Raw genomic sequence first — 15,748 nt, 5'->3', positions numbered from 1 at the left:
ACGTTATCAGATAAGCTATGAAGAGACGGGTGGATAAAGGTATCTTCTTAGTAGATACAGGTGAATCTAGAACAGACAATACAGCAACGGTTGAGGAAAAAAACAATCACGGGATTCGCAACAAAAAACTTTTGTAATTTTAACCTAAATATTCAAAAAACAGATAAATCATAAAATGAATGAAGGGTCTCTTACAGGCGGAGCGTACTCCGAAAAATGGATAAAAAGATAAATAACTAGAACTCATCACAATCTAAAGTTGGTTATTTAATACCTAGTTCACCTATTCTGAAGTCCACGTGAAAACATTCTGAGACGGTTAAACGTATAACATCTGTTCGACCAAAGCTTGAAGGCCCTCGTAATCAGCATCTTCGCATGTAGCAACATTTACCTTGTATTCTAGGCACCTATCCGTTCACTCTCGCCAACTCCAGTGTGTGGGGACTAATACTAGCCCATTGTAAACTTAACCCCGATGGCGACAAGGACAAGATGGAACAACCACTCAGCGTAGCAAGGCTGTTCAAAGGCCGGATCTATGTTGCATGCGTTACTTGTGTTTACTATTGAATACAATGGCAAACTCCTAAATAAAAAGAAGGAGAAGCGCCATGAGTAGGGCCATTGTAGCAGAAAAGTTGCTGTTAAAGGAATGTCTTATTGACTACTAAATAAAGTGGCAACAAGATGTTGTTTGGCCTCTGTGATCTCTAAGGTAATTAAACTCGATCACCACTTACTTCTTGTCAGTTTGTCAAGCTCGCGAGTGTCTGCTTCCGGGTTACGTATTCTGGCCGTCGTCAGCCGTATTAGCGGATGTGACGTGTTATAAAGGCTCCGCGTTGGAGAATGTGAAACAAGACCACCTGTGTAAGGTATTGCTGGCTGTATCATTAAAGGGGCAACGTCTGTTAGTGAACGCCGAGGAGCCGAGCCCAAACACAAATAACGTCCTGGAGAGAAGTAGGCTCTGGTCTGGAAAATGCGGTGGAAAACTTGCACTATATGTCAATTCAGTACTGCACGGCAAAGCTAGCGAAAACTAGAAAATACGGACCTGGGATTTTAAATGTTATTCCAATCAATGGCTTCGTTTAAACCGATCTCTGTTGTATTGCACAGAAAAATTAGCCAGGTTTCTTTAGTCAATAGTCGTTTCGTAACTGAGTCACCGTCCGAGCCAGCAGCAATATGCAATAACACGGTCCATCTAAGTTCATCTGCTTTATGGTTCATAACAACGAAATGGCCTACCATAGGTGCTGTCATCACTTTATTCTTGATGCAACTCCTATGTTCGGAGATTCTTACTTTCACTTTGCGTTTGGTCATTCCTATGTACATTTTACCACAAGGGCACCAGATTGCATAAACCACATTGCTAGAATTGCAGTTAGTAAAGGTTTTCTGTAACCAAAGTTTTTTAAGGCCGATGTCGACCTGCAATGTTCTGCTGGTAAGTATACAGTTGGTACACTGGCCGCACGGGGCATGGCCCACCGTTTTGGGTAGACCCCACATTTCAGTAACACTCTTTTGTCGGTGTTGGCCTTTGGAGATGTCATTCTTCGTGAGGAGTTCTTTAAGGTTGGGTCCTCTTTTGAATGCACACATAGGTGGATCCAACGGGCACTCGCCTTGACGAAGGATGTGCCAATTTTTCGTAATAATCTTCACAATTTGATTAGCTGAAGGGCTGAAAGTACTAACAAACACTAGGTTTTTACTTTCTGTGGACCTGTCCCGATATTCTAGAAGTGCGCCTCGGTCATTGTTCGAGGACCTCTTGTAAGCACGCTTAATAATCTTTTCAGGATAACTACGTGCTCTCAATTTGGACCCTAAGGCTTGAGCTTCTTGACGGAAAATATCACGTGTAGAACTATTCCTTTTAAGGCGCAGGAATTGGCCGAAAGGAAGATTTTCCCTCGTATGATGGCTTCAACACAGGCCTCGAGGGTGGTGCCCCGAGCGTGTCCTTCGACGGCCTCGGCGCCGATGGCTTCCTCGGAGGCAGAGCCTCGAGAGAGTCCCTCGACGAACATGGCGCCGATGGCGTCAACGTCTTTTTCGAAGACCTCACAAGCTCCGACGGTCTCGAGGGCGTCGAGGACCGGGACCTGGAGCGGGGATGGAAAGAGCAATCCACCTTGTCCGATCGGCTCCCGATGATCGCGCCGACCACCCGACTCCGGAGGCATGCGAGCGGTGGCCCTAGCACGTTCCCTGACAGTTTCTTTCGAAGGCACGGATGGAATGGAGCCCTACGATTGAAAAATCGCCATCATCCCCGTACGAAATGCATCCCATTCCGCAGGAGAAGAGTGCTTGTTGGGACAAGCAACCCACCGATGGGCGGAGTCCTCGGATGAGGAAAACGACCGGTGATGGCGCTTCAACGAGTGCCTCGAAGAGGCAGAGGAATGACAGGAATCACTCCGGGACCGAGACCCCCCTGGACTTACGCCAGCGACGCGAAGAGTCGCCTCTCGAATCGTCGGTCGAAAGCCCAGTGGATTTTGACTTTCGGGGCTTGGAAACCCTACCGACAGAAAGCTTCTTCTTCCGCTCCAGCAAGGCCTTCGATGTTAACGACTGGCAATTGTCACAGTCATCCGTAGCATGGTCCTCACCGAGGCACCAGAGTCAGGCGTTGTGCGGGTCCGTAAGCAACATCTTGGAACCGCAGTCCCGACACTTCTTGAATCCCGGCCGCGTGGTAGAAGAAGACGAAGGCATGATATCTTCACAAACAAACAAGTTCGAAGAACCGATAGAATAACTCAGAAGAACTGAGGTGCGCCGAGATTTCCGAAGTGAACACGTTCGCGGAAAAAACGGAACTGAAGCTACAGGCTATGTGAGTCCTACTTATAACATCCGGTGACGCCGGCTCGACAAAGACCCTTGAGGACAGCGGATCGATGTCATCGACGCAGGACGTAGACGCTGAAAATTTTCCGAAGCAGCACAGCTGTGGTGATTACCTGTCATAGATGTGGACTACGTCAGAGGAACCAATCCCTACGAAAGACTTGTGTTGGCAAGAGCCAGATAAGAACAATAATGTGCATGGTGGCTAAAGCAGCCATGTCTAGGGCATGCGACACTGAGGAATCAACAAAGTATCACTGTCAGATGGAACCAGTGGCTAAGTGCTGATGGAAGCAGGAAGACAGGGTATTGGTTGTGTGACCTGTAATGGGTGGACCGTGTGCACTCTGTGGAAAAAGACAAAGAAAGTATATTTAAAGTCAAGCTCATGTGTTCATACATCTTGGTTACAGAAACTGAAATTGAGAAACAGAACTGTGTTGATATTGAAAGCTGGAAATTTGAACTCTTGGGGGAAGGAAACCCTGACTTGGGAGGTGCCCCAAGGAACTGTGTTATTTTGGAAGCAAGAAGTTTTGAATTCTTGGTGGAAGGGAATCCCAATACTTCGAGAACTATTTTGAACTTGGGGAAGGAGAAGCTGATCCTAAGCCAAGAGCTGGAAGAAGCTCTGAACTTTCTTTTGAACACTATTATTTTTAGACAGATATCCCTACAGATTGTATACAGTTAGTTGTGAGGGCAAGTATAGGTTTTGGACACAGACAGAGACTTAAGTTGGATAGCCTGACACAGACCATTCTGAGTTTTCTTTAGGTAGGGAAATCCCACCTTAGCATAGGGTAAGTTAGGCCTTACTCCATCCTACTTTTTAAGTTAAAGAAAACGGAGTATAAACTTTGAAACTGTTGTACGTGTCTTGCTTCATGATGCCTTCACAAATCCTAAGCGTCACACAATCAGCACTATCCCATGATGGAGGTCAGTCGCTGCATTGAGTGAGGGCAACAGCCACTTAACATCAGTAATTTGTCCTGTACCTCCACCCCCGCTGATCGCTGAAGGCCCTTGGGTCATCTGCCTTTTTTCTTCTGCCACTGTGTTCTCACTCTGGAGGGGTCATGCCCAAAATCCCCCTACTTAGCAGTTGAGGCCTATGAGTCCAGAACATGAATACAATTCAGGCCCAGAATATCATGTCGGCCCAAAAATTGGCAGTCCTCCAAAGGAGAGTCAAACGAGTGCCACTTCCCATCAAGTTGAAAGCACCAAATAGCTGGGAATTTCAGATAATAGCAATGCAATGATTCTTTGAGTGCCTCAAAGATTGGATTGAACTTCCTGCGGTGCTTGGACACCTCCACTGCAAAGTCATTGAAGAGCTGTATCTGCACTCCGTCCAACCAGATGGGACCATGTTGTCGATAAGCCTTGAAGACAGCCAATGTATCCTGGAAGTTCAAGAAGCATATAGTGATGGCCCAGGGATGAGCATCCTTGGCCGGCTTCGGGATTGGCACCCTGTGGGCTCGTTCAATAAGGAATTCTCTGGGATTCTTAAGATGAAGCGCAGACGGCGATACAGAATACAGGAACCTATCAAGGTTGCTGCCTTGCATATCCTCTGGCAATCCAACCATCCAGACATTGTTGCAGCGTGATCGATTTACTTGGTCATCCAGTTTGGCCCCCAGACCATGAATATCCTTAACAGCCACATCAAATTCCAGTACCATAGACCGTTGGTCGTTGTCTACTGCATTGATCAGCTGTTCATTATCAGTGGTCCGCTCGGCCTGGGCATTAAGACGGCTATTTATGACTTCTTTCTCCACATCTTGAACGGCTTCATTGGTCTCATGTGTGTGCTGGTTCAGGGCCTTCATTTCCGCCAAAATTGCCTAAAACTGTGCAGTCGTTCCCATCTTGCCCTGATCTGCAGAATCTTGTCCTGTGTTGCAAGACCGTATTCCGACCCACCACCCTTTTGGACTGGTGGTGCGGCGCGATGGCTGCGGTGTTGACCTACACAGCCCGCCACAGATAGAATCCCTAGGCATACCCTCACTGGAGATATTCCACACGGTCCCCTCTTCATGGAAAGCACTATTCACTTTCTGGAGTACTACGCACTTAGGGTGGCAGTTGTCTTAGCCACTCTCCATTCTGAGCAAGGAGGCCCATCTGACAGAGCAGGTAGCAAGTTTGCCAGCGGAGTTGAAGGCTTGTGTCCCTGGGGAGTTGCTACAGAGTAGCATGGAGTTCACGCCCATCGTCCTAATTGAAAGTCCCAATAGGACCCTCACACGCATCACTTGTGCCCTTCCTTGCTCACTGGCGTTACCCCAGGGTTGGCAGGGCTCTTGAGGTGCTCAGCACATGGGGAGAAGTGGCTATGCATACTCAGTCTGCCCTGGTCATTTGGGATCCAGTGTCATGCGGTCTGCAGCCTCCCTCAACCATACTGGTGCTGATACAAACTGCAATCATCCTTGAGGGAGTTACAGGGTATCCAGGACTTCAGATCAAATCCTCATGACATGATATGGGCCAACCCCAATCATTTCTTGCCATCCACTGCAGTCTCAGCAGGGGCACTCTGGCGTCCGAAAGCAGGCAGTGCCGGACAGCAGGGCAAAGCACGAGGGGGTGCCATCATACCACTCCACTGCGCCGATGAGTGCCAGCGCACCCGTACTCCTTCAATGGCATACACTGGGAGCAGCACCCAATCTACAGCAGGCTGCACACCGTTGTCCACCCAGAGTCGGAGGCGAGCGCTCTCAGTCCTGGGGCGCTGCACACACCAGTATTGCAGGCCGCATCAGAGAGCTTGGTTAGGGGAATACATGCGATCAGAGGCAGAATGTCTCCCGCTACAGTCAACAAAAGTTCCAGGAGCCGGGCATAACATTAATATATAGGTAGAAGTCTTAGTAGAATAAGAGTTAACACTGTTGGGGAATTGTAGGGTTTGTGCTGAGTCTTGTTGTTTTATGTTGTCTTTGTGTATGTGTATCTAATCATTGAGATTTTGAGGTTGGGGTGTTTGTTTTATTTTCTTATGATACAATACTTGTTATAACGTTCATTTATTGTATAGTTTGATTGCTTGATAGTTACATTGCCTCACCATGTTGTTTTCATGATATGTTTGTTGATAAAATGTAAGTAGATAAGGACATTTCAAAATTGGACCAGAGTAAACCAGAGACCTACTGTGGGTGTAAAGTAATAGAACATCTCCAGCACAAACCACTTCTCAGTGGAAAGAACCTTTTTGAACTATTAAGACAATTTGCATGGCGTCCAGCGTATCATTCTCCAAGAGGAAGAAAAGACTCAAAAGACCCAACTTTGAACATTGTCATCAGGCTGGGGCATAAAAGAGAGTGAGAACCAACGACAGAAGTGGGTGTGGGTCCAGAAAGCAGCCACTCGAAGCCAAAGTAGAGTGAAAACAATGTACTTAAGACAAGTATGATAGTTTCGTTTTAGTGGTAGGGCGAGCATAGGAGAGAATAGGTTTTGGCCAGGGGACTGAATTTATGTGTAACATCCTGATGAGCACCAGTTTGTTATTTTCTTTGAAGATATGGAATCTTCATTGGAGACCTAGGGCTACCTGAGGTTTTCTTTTCTTTAAGAACACCCTTGAAACCTGTGTTCTTGTCGGTCACCTATAGCTAACTTACCACAACCCTCATTAGCTGGGCAATGAGGATGATGGTGATGTGATTTACTTGAGGGCTAGAGAATGACTGGCAGATGAGGGAGCAGAGTTAAGACAAATGCACAATTGTGGTGCACATGGGACACAAAAGGCCAGGCCTGGCACAGCAGCCTCATGCAGTGTAGTATTTATGACTGCCATATGGCTGTTTTGTGATTGCAGTCAAAGCTGGACATTCTACTAAAAGCGGCCTTTCTGCTCTGTTCTAATAGGATGTTGCCACTTTTTAAGTGGGCTCTTCGTTCAAGTAATGGATTTCTGGTGTTGAGAAGTTCAATTGCAAAGGTTGATCTTTCACAGTTCCACTCAGGGTCCTACAACATTGAAATGCTGGCCAAATTCGATGGCCCATGAAAATGCATTCTAATGGAGTTGTATTTTGGAAAGTGTGGCAAATCTGGACTATTTGTGCCTTCCCACTAGAGGCGAGCCACCCCTTTTGTGGCTAGGGAGGTGAGCCCGGTAAGCAAGACTCTCCCTAAGGGTCGGGCAAGTGGGACCTCACTGGGAGCGACTCCCTTCGACAAGGACTCCCACTCTGATAAGGGACTCCCAGTCCAGCGTACATTATCAGCCTACATGGAAACTGGAAAGTCAGTTGTTATTTCTGTTTTGTATCCACCGAATGCAGACATTTCTTCAATCTCTTTGGCTTCAGGTAATGCTGGATCTTGCCTAAACGCCACAGTCAAAGAGAATGACACACCCCTTTTGTTTCGGATGACGTACATAAAACCATAAGTAATATGGAATGAAGAAGAGAGAATCCTATGCAGAGGCGAGCCCCCGAGCGGAAGACATTCTGGAGGGGCGGAGCAATGCCAGACTGCTGAGTCAGCAGTAGTGTGGAGAGTGAACAAGATGCTCGCAAGGCACTGGAAGGCTGGTGTCCTGACCAGCAAAGAGGCCTGGGTCAAAAAGGAGTCAGGGACAGTAAAGCAACTGGCTTGTCTGGTGGCATGACCACATGGAAGCCGTGGTGGGCCTGGGGCCCGGTAACTGACACCAACACCAGTCTGAAGCAGAGATAGCAAATCCCTGAGCTCCGCACGAGAAGTACATTAGCTGATGAGCAAAGCATCAGAAAGGAAGTGAACACTTTGGAAAAGGTAACGCTGTGGAGAGGGGCGAACAGTGAGAATCGAAGTTGGGAGAGCCACAAGGGTTGCAGGAGCCAGATAAACACCAATACAGATAAAGTAAGCCTATCAGAGGGCCAGAGGGATTTGGGGAGCCATGGGAACCGCTAGACATTCAGGCTCAAGGCTGGAGGAGCCACAAGGATTATCGGAGCCCGGAAAACCCAAAAGGGCAGACGCTGTATCAAGGGCCTGCTAAAACAAGCCGGATAGAGGGTCCGAAGTGCTTTTGGGAGTCCAAGTAACCCACAATATAAATATCCGAATGGGGAAAAGCGAGAACCTGGTGGGGGAGGGGTGAGACACGTGAAGGTGCCTCACCGACAAGTCCCCGGGGATCTATCATCCAGGTGGCCAGGACACAGCCATCACTTTTGGATCCAGTTCCTGGGGGTGGACCATGGTATCCCCTTCCTTGTATGCAACACCTTTTCCCCATAGTGAGCAAAAACAGACTAACACCAGAGCTGTATACCGGACATGTCCCAACACAAGGGTCAGGCAGAGCCAGGCAATTACTGTTACGCTCACCTAGTATCCACAGGGACGCCACCCAGCCGGGTTACTCGCTGGTATGCTTCTCAGCTTTGCCCTGATGTGGTCTGCGGGGAAGGTTCTGCCTGAAATACAGGAGGACTGTGTTCAAGACTGACCGACTGGGGTAAGTATCCTCTCTCCACCCCGTATGATTTCAGTCCCTCTGGCGCCCTCTCCTCACCTACCTTGTGGTAGAATTAGGCGTGCTCTCCGTCCTGCCTTCTTTGCAGGGGCGAGCTGTCTTTCATGGGCGAGTGCGGTCCAGTTACTTCACTGACGCCGGCCCGTTTCATATTGTTCAGGTAGGTCTTATTGCTGTTCTTCAGTTTTGTTGCTATCCTGCATGCCTTTCTTTGTTTAAAATATTTCTTTTCTCTCCCTTAGGTATTTGGAGTTTTCAGCGCGGCGAACTGGCTTGGTTGAGCCCCGCTGGTAAATGATGGCGCATTAAGAGCGCTATGATGCGGTAGGTAAGCGCTATGAAAAGTCTTGCCTTTGCTAACCTGTTTTTTCCTTCCTTGTAGGTAGCGGTGTTCTTCAGCGCGAGTGGAATGTCCGGAGTGGTGCCAGCCGAGAGGCGTTCAGCCAGGTAAGCCTTTTGAGCAGTTCGTAATTTGTAAATGTCTCTACTGCTTTCTTTAATGTTGCCTCTATCTTCGTCTTTCAGGTCGTGCTGTCCGGGAGGCGTGCAGATTCGAGGAAGCTGTTCTCAGTAGCTGCGAGTGTTTAAAGATGAAGACTGCAGGTAAGATGCTGCTGCTAATGATGTTCCTTTTGTCTCATTGCAGGTTCTGCTTCTCCGAGGTTCGAGGGAATAGCTGGACACGGTGAGCGTCACGTTGCAAGCTGCAAAGTAACGCAAAGCATGTTGTCTTGCTTGGGTGTGGTTTAAATAGCCCCAACAAAATAGTCCAGGTAAAGGAGTCCCTAGGCTACCACACCCAAAACACTAGACCGCATAGCTTCGTTCTTAGGAACCAAGCTATGTCGATGCTTCCATGTTGGCTGACAATACAATAAAGTAGGTCCCAAGCACATTGTTTTTCATGGCGTATGAGCCTGGCACCATAGGCGCCAGGACTAGCCCCGTGAGGGCTTTTGAAGAGGATGACAGGCTCTAGAGGCCCGAGTCCTGACTCCACCCGGCCAATGGGTTTGTATCGCCGTTGGCATTGTCCTGAAAATAGTTGTTCAGCACTGTTTCCATGTGGGCTCTAAGGGCGATATACCCGAGTATGATCTCGTTCAGTTTCCAGGTTCTATTAGTACGGGGTGTCTCTTTTGTGGGGATCAATTTAAGTATGACTGGGGCGCGGTCGATGAGATTTTGTACTCCTATTTGTACGTCTTTGATTTGTGGGATGAGTGTGGATGAGGTTAGGATCATATCTATCCTCGAGTAGCCCCTGTGAATTTGTGTAGTGAGTAAATTCTTTTTCCGTGCCATGAAAGAATCTCCATGTTTCTATTACCCCTAGGACTCTGAATAGATTGCCTAGCGCTTGTCTGTTCCTGACATCTTCTGCAGTGGGCGGGCAGGGGGGAAGTCTTATCTAGAGCAGGGTCCATTACGCAGTTAAAGTCTGCCCCTATTATTATTTGTCCCTCGCACCAACTACCCAGGTTCAGCAGAATTTCACCCAAGAAGATGTCTGGTCTGTCATTCGGGGTATAAGTGCTATTAGAGTGTATGTTTGTTCATGCAGGGTCCCCTTCAAGAACATTAACCTACCCTCTGTGTCTCTATATACAGCCTTTTTCTTGAATGGTAAGTTAGCATTTTATAGGACCGTGACTCCTCTAGTTTTGTTCATCCCCTCTCTGGAAGCAAAGTACTGTTTAGGGAAGGCCTTATGGGTCATCTGTTTTTCATCTATCGTGAGCAGGTGTGTTTCTTGCAGGAACACTATTGCGGCTTGGAGTTCTGTCAGGTGTGTCAGTATACTGCGTCGCTTCACTGGTGAGTTTAGGCCCTGTACATTCAGGGTCATGACAGTTAACTCAGGCATGAGTCTTGTGTGGTGGATTCCTCTTCATCAGTGTGCTCTCTTGTCAGCAATAAATGGTGTAGAGTGTGTAGTTGCGTACCGTGGCCCAAACAAATCCCATCATAACTTAACCGAACCAGAACAATTATAAACTTCCAAACTTGTTTCACCCTCACAGTTGTGGCACCAAGGAGTCTTTGCGCCTCCTCCAGCTTCGCCCGGAATGTTGGGTCCCTTGATTCCCCAGCGTCCCGTTCGCCGGGTCATATCTGGGCTTGGCTGTGGGTTCCAAGATTTCCCCTCCCTCTCTGCCCAGGCTCATTTCAATCTCCTTTCTAATTTACCTTTTGCTGTGTCCTTGATGCGGTCATCGGTTTCTCTTCCGTTCCGTTCCCAGGTCTTTAGGTGTTCTGTTCATTGTTGTTGTGCCAGGTCTGTTCCCTCAAGATTTATCGCGGTTTGGAGCCTTTTGGTGCAGGTTCTCTTTCTTGGCGTCACCTTGAGTTGGGGGAGCATTCCCATCGTCTGGGTCCCCCCAGCTTTCTCAGTTGGCGTGTTTCTGTATTTTTCTGGAGTTACTCTTCATCTTCTAACTGCAGCAGGGTTATTCCTTCTTCGCATGTGGAGATCCGCTGTGGTTTGCCCTCCCACGTAAATTGTAGTCCAAAAGGATATGCCCATCTGTATATAAATTTTTTTAGCTTTCAGTGCTCTCGTGACTGGTGGCATTAGTTTTCTTTTGTGCAGCGTGGATAGGGCTAAGTCCTGGAAAGAGTTGGTTCTGGCTGCCATTAATGGCGACTCTCTGTCACGTGCGGGCTGCTCGTAATAGGTCTTCCTTCATTAAACATGAGGACATTGCCATGAGCACGTCTCTTGACCTGGCTCCCGGGTCATTTCGATTAGGCCCCACTCTATGTTTTCTGTCGATGGATATTTCTTCTGGTGGAACGTCGTTGAGCATGCTGCTAAAGCACAGCTGGATTGTGTCTTCAAGGTCTTTGTCCCCAATCGTCTTGTCCAGGCCTTTGACTCGTGTGTTGGACCTTCGTGAGCGATTCTCAAGTTCCTCCGCTTGCAGTTCTAAGTTGTGCGTGGCTCTGGAGATCTGTTCTAGGTGGATACTATTCTGTTTGACATCTTCTGTTGTCTGTGAGAGGCCCTTCTCCGTGATGTCCACTCTGTCTCCTAGCTCCCCAATGTCTTTCTTCACCTCCTGGAGGGAGGATTTTAGTTCTTCGCGGATTGTGCCCAGTTGGCTCTGGAGGGATTCCATCATTCTGTTTTCCATGCTTCTCAGACAGTCCTGTAGATCCTCTTTACTCAACGACATTGTGTTGGTATCCTCTATGCCTGTTTCTGTTTCAGTATTTGGGTCTTCTGTGTTATTCTTGTGCCGGCTCCCCTCCTGGGGTTGCCCCCAGTATAGTTCCAGCTGTCTGCTTCGCGCCTTTGCCGTAGATCTGGTTCTTGCGGGGGTGCTCTTTTGTTTTGTGCCTGGCATCTGTCGTGCTTCCGATGTGTGGGCTGCAATATCACCCGCTGTTGTCTCCAGCTGAGCCCCTCCGGGTCCCCGGTCTGTTTTGTTAGCTTCTGCCGTGGCTGGTGTTGTATTAGTGATGTGGCTACATGTGGTGCTACCCGCTATTTGTTATCGTGCAGCGCGTGTCTTTTTGAGTCGCTGAGTACACAATGCGTTTGTGTGTGCATTGTGTTGTGGTCGAGCGCACCCGTGGGGCAAATGGTGCTTCACCGACCAGCGCAGCTGCTTTATAGTTGCAGGAAGTGTCTTGCAGGGAGCCGGGTGTGCTGCTATGGGGTTTGCCTACGTTGGGGCTGTATTGCTGCGTAGTGGGGCTCTGCTCACTATGCTGTTATTTACTCAGCTGCGGGATATGCCGCTTTGCCCTTACCGTCTCTTTTTCCCCCGTGGTGCTGCTCCAGGTTTCCCGCTGATACCTCGCCAGTCGTTGGGCTGGTCCACTTAGGTTGTAGCCTCCAGTTGGGGGTTCTGGTGGTCTCAGATTCTTACGGGACTCGTTGGCGCCATTTTGCGGTGTCTCCTTCAACACCTTTGAGTTCCAGCTCTGTTGTCTGTTATGTGTTCTGCTTTTTAGTAGCTTTGTGTCTGTGAGCTTGTAGCCCCCGTACCTTCTTGCGTGGGTGCCGCTCCCCTTGGCTTCCAGACAAAGCCTTTTCAAATGGTGTTCCCTCCGAGGGCCTCACAGGGGTGGGGGCGGAGGCCGCGGCCTCCCCCTCACGGGCCCCTGAGTTGGTGTTCGGCACGGGCAGCCCAGCACACCCCCCCCAGCGGGCTCCAAGTGGGGAGAGCTCTCTCTGGGCCGCATGGTGCCGGGAGGGAGCAGAGTCACCCGCGCCGCACTCTCTGTGTCCCACTGGGGGGTCGTCCGTCCCCCTCCGCTGGTCCACTGCACTCCGCCGGGAGACTCCCGATGTGCCGATGATGTGGGGAGCGAGGGGGGCGCCCCAAGGTCTCCGGAGCGCAGATGCTTTTACGCCTCCGGCCTCCAAGCTGCCGCGGCTCGCCCGGAACGACACAGCCCTTCAGTGGTGGGCTGCGGCCTCCACCCCATGGGCACTCCCGTTGGTGTTCGGTACGGGCAGCCCAGCGGGCCTCCGCTTCGTAAGTGGGAAGAGCTCTCTCTGGGTCTTATTTATTTGGGCGGGGGGTCGTCTGTCCCGCTCCGTTGGTCCGCTGCAGTTGTCGGGCCTCTGCCGGGAGATCGCTGCTGTGCCGGAGGTGTGGAGAGCGGGAGTGGGGGAGGTGCTCCAAGGTCCCCGGAGCACTGGTGCTTTTACGGCTCCTGTTTTTAAGTTGCCGTGGCTTCCCCGGAATGGCACAGCTTTTCGGAGGTGTCTCCTTCTCTCTGCGCTCACGATAAGTGGGCTGCTCTTCGAAAATATGTTGTGTGGGAATTCCCACACGCTTCCCGGGGATCAGTTGCTGTTATTTTTAGGTATTATGCAGGTAATTTCTCCTTTAGTTTGCCGCCCGGGCGGAGCACAGTGGTTGTGCAGCCTCAGGGACTGGCGGCCATATTGGAATGTGGTAATAGGTTTTTTAGCATACGCCCTTTTATTTTGAAGAGACTCCACTAGGACTGCGTTGTTATTTGATGGTCGTAGCTTGTTCCCATCTTTAGATTTAGATAGGAGTTAATCCCACCCTTCATGAAGATCAAGAAACACCCTCAAACTGTGATCACTTGTGTCTGTTTTACTTTGATACCATGCCTTCCTTACAGGGGTTCGATTGGTTGCAATCAAGACAAAGACACGTTCAAACACCAAGTGGGAAATGGTGGGGTTGTGTAAAGAAAACCTTTCCTTTACTGAGAGAAAATAAACTATAAAGACAGAGAACCGTGGCATACATAAACTGCAGAGAGGAGGAGAATTGTATTGCAAGGAATTGACAAATGTTTCTGTACAACCTTTGTTTGGAAAGAGAACCAGGATTTGATGTTGGTAGAAGGAATCCATAATTTAATGAACTTTTAAGATCCAAGTTTTGGGCCAGGCAGAAGTCAAACACAGGCTATTGCTCCAGCCTTCTTCTCTTTATTACATTTTCTTAAGTGGTAGGGCCAGTTAGCTGAATAGAATTTGGACCACGACTCCTTTTCTTTTGGACGTTGACGAGCACGATTTATTTTGTTAGGCAGGGAACTTCCCTCATAGCGGTAGGGCTAGACAGGTGTTTTTCTTTCATTTTAAATAAACACCCTTGAACATGTCAATCATGAGTCCGTCTACTTCTTCTAGTTCGCCACAAAAGCCACGACAGGCAATTGTGAATGTGTTTCACATGCGAGTGGCTGGGTTAATATCTTTGACTTGGAGCAGTAGCTCTACGTAGTGGGCCTCAAATTATGGTAGGTTTAGTATAGAGAGCTAAAACCAAGAAAAAGAGGTCTAGACTTCTAATTCACCACGTGTTACAAATCCGTGGCATTGCCTATATCAGCTTTTAGATATTAACATGTAAATCATTTTTACAAGGAAAAGTGCTGCTGTTTGGCTATGGGCTTCTTGGATTCAAAAGCAATCGCGCAATAGATCAGGACTCATCTCATATTTCCTTGATAAATATTTATTTGAATGAATTGCACATCAATGCTCCCAAAACTAGTGGTCAATGGCACGAAAAAGTGTTCAGCGATTAGTTGTACTTTTAATCCCTTTTTCCCCAATAATTGTTACATTAAAATTGGATGTTGTGTATGTGTGTATGTGTGTTTAATTTAATGAAGGCCATAAGGTGGGAATGCAGATGCGTACAGGGAAGTACATTTCTATAACATTTTACCCGTTGAGGAAGCAGATTTTTCTTAACATTTCCAGGATAGACATCCTGGGTGCTTCTGGAGTCAATACCTTCTCAGCTGGAGACGCCCTGCTTTCAAAATATGAAAAGACTAGCATGATCCTTTACACGGGTAACAGCTTGCGAGAGTTCTGAACCTCCTAATCTTCATTTTTTAATTGACTGATTTGACTATGTTTAGTGTATACTGCAATGATGCCCATGCCGCCGTTTCATCAAAATATGCAAGGAAAAGACTTCTCATCAACTCCCGAGTCCACTAGGTGTGAGAACATTGTTATACCACTCCAGTCTCATTCTAATCCATTGGATTACACAAGAAATAATACAAAATAATGCAGAATGTAAATGACTAAATCCCAGAATGGCAGTTATGCGCAGGTGGGGGAATTCGGATGATTAAATTGTCTAAATGCCAGGGAACATTTATTTTTCCAAAAATGATGGGAGCCTCATTTCGCCAAAAGGCACTTTGACAAATGTATGAGCAACAAAAACAGGAATAGGAACAAATATGAACAGAACTATGAGATCTGATGAATATACATGTTCAGGATATTGCTCAGTCCTCCGATTATTAAAGCGATCTTAAAACAAAATGAGCTATACACAATTTACTTAAATTTAAGAACAACAATCAGACATTTGATTGCTACTAGATAAATGTAAAATGAAAACCACACAACACATAATTGTCAAGAACTGGAATATATATATATATTTTCCAGATTACTGGAGACCAGAACTTGATTTGTTGAATGCCTTTGTGATATAGGTATGTGTGTTTAATGATTAAATTGAGTGTTTTAAGGTAATGTTTGATGGATGAATTTGATAGAAAAGAGGATGGTTTTATCATTTAAATAGGTGTGCATGTATATACCAGAGGAACCGAACAAATCAAGTTCTGTTCGTCAGTAATCTGTACAAAAGAAATAATACCCAGTTCTTGACAATTATGTGTTGCTTTGTGCAATGATTGTGAATGTCAATTCGGAGTAGCAGATAACTCAGATGGTTATAAGAAATAAAAACTAATGGCAGCACTCCATTTGATTTCACAATAACAATAATTTGTTTTTTATATAGTGCTTTAATCTAAAGCGTTTTACATAGGACATATTTACATACATTACTATTATTAACCAATCGAAATTGGTACTCA

General features: G+C 47.4%; 1 protein-coding gene across 2 annotated transcripts in view; it reads right to left on the bottom strand.

The window, feature by feature from the left end:
• Positions 1-15,748, bottom strand: part of ZBTB41 (zinc finger and BTB domain containing 41) — a 744,921-nt gene that overhangs the window by 476,491 nt on the left and 252,682 nt on the right. The gene's annotated exons all lie outside the window — the stretch shown is intronic.

Source organism: Ambystoma mexicanum, chromosome 1q, assembly GCF_040938575.1.
Source record: "Ambystoma mexicanum isolate Mex_15411 chromosome 1q, UKY_AmexF1_1, whole genome shotgun sequence".
Classification (NCBI taxonomy): Eukaryota; Metazoa; Chordata; class Amphibia; order Caudata; family Ambystomatidae; genus Ambystoma; species Ambystoma mexicanum.
The sequence above is the reverse complement of the archived record's forward strand: the minus strand, read 5'-3'. Positions and strand labels throughout refer to the sequence as shown.